Raw genomic sequence first — 850 nt, forward strand, 5'->3', positions numbered from 1 at the left:
TGACCTGTTCCCCTGCTCATCTGCTCGCAGGATTAGAGACACAGACCCAGAAAAGAAGCCAACAGTCTTTGAAGCAACAGGACCCTTGGGACTGGACTCCTGTGCCCTGCCAGCGGTGGCCACCCAGGCCAACCTCATTATTTCAGGCCGAACTGAATCTGAGAATTATCTGTTTTCAAGGAGAAACCGTTCCATGACCTCCAAAGTGGGTGGCACAAGCCCGGTGATGCCCAGGGGAGCTCTACTCCTGGCTGGGGCACCAACCAGCTGCCAGGTCACTTTCACTCTGGTGGGGAGGGGTCCCGGCTCCAGGGGTGGGACGGCCCAGTGCTGGCTGGCCTCTTGCATGACCAGGAGGGAGCCCCCAGGCTGAGTGCACTGCTGACCTGCAACCAGCTGCTTCATGGAAGTTCGTCCCTCCAGCGTGGGTTTTGCTCCTAACAGACACCCCACCCCACCACCCCCGCCCCTTGCCTGGGGAAGTCCCATTGGTCTTGCCCAAACCCTGTATTTACCTGTCACTTCCGCCCTCAAGGGCCTGAGGGAAGGGTGGGCAGGCTCGGAGGCGGGGGCCCCAGTCTGAGGCTGGGGAGGGACACCTGCAGACCCACAGGCCTGCTTTCTTTCCTCTCCTCCTGCCTCGGTGCCCTCAGGCCCCTCCCGGGAGCTGCTGCGGCCCCTTCTGCCCCCAGTGGTGCAAGAGATGCGCGAAGGAGGGGGCTGAGAGCGGGAATGGGCACTTGGGCTGGTGTGGGAGGATGCCTGGGGACCTCCAGACCTGGACCCCTGGTGGTGGCCGGAGTACAGACACCCCCAGCCCCCTTCCAAGCTGTGGCCGCCCCCCCCCCCC

The 850-nt window shown here is 63.5% G+C and overlaps 1 protein-coding gene across 1 annotated transcript in view; it reads right to left on the reverse strand.

The window, feature by feature from the left end:
• The window catches only part of SCN4A (sodium voltage-gated channel alpha subunit 4), a 27,910-nt gene that overhangs the window by 5,354 nt on the left and 21,706 nt on the right, over positions 1-850 (reverse strand). The gene's annotated exons all lie outside the window — the stretch shown is intronic.

Source organism: Lipotes vexillifer, unplaced genomic scaffold, assembly GCF_000442215.2.
Source record: "Lipotes vexillifer unplaced genomic scaffold, Lipotes_vexillifer_v1.1 scaffold299, whole genome shotgun sequence".
Lineage (NCBI taxonomy): Eukaryota > Metazoa > Chordata > Mammalia > Artiodactyla > Lipotidae > Lipotes > Lipotes vexillifer.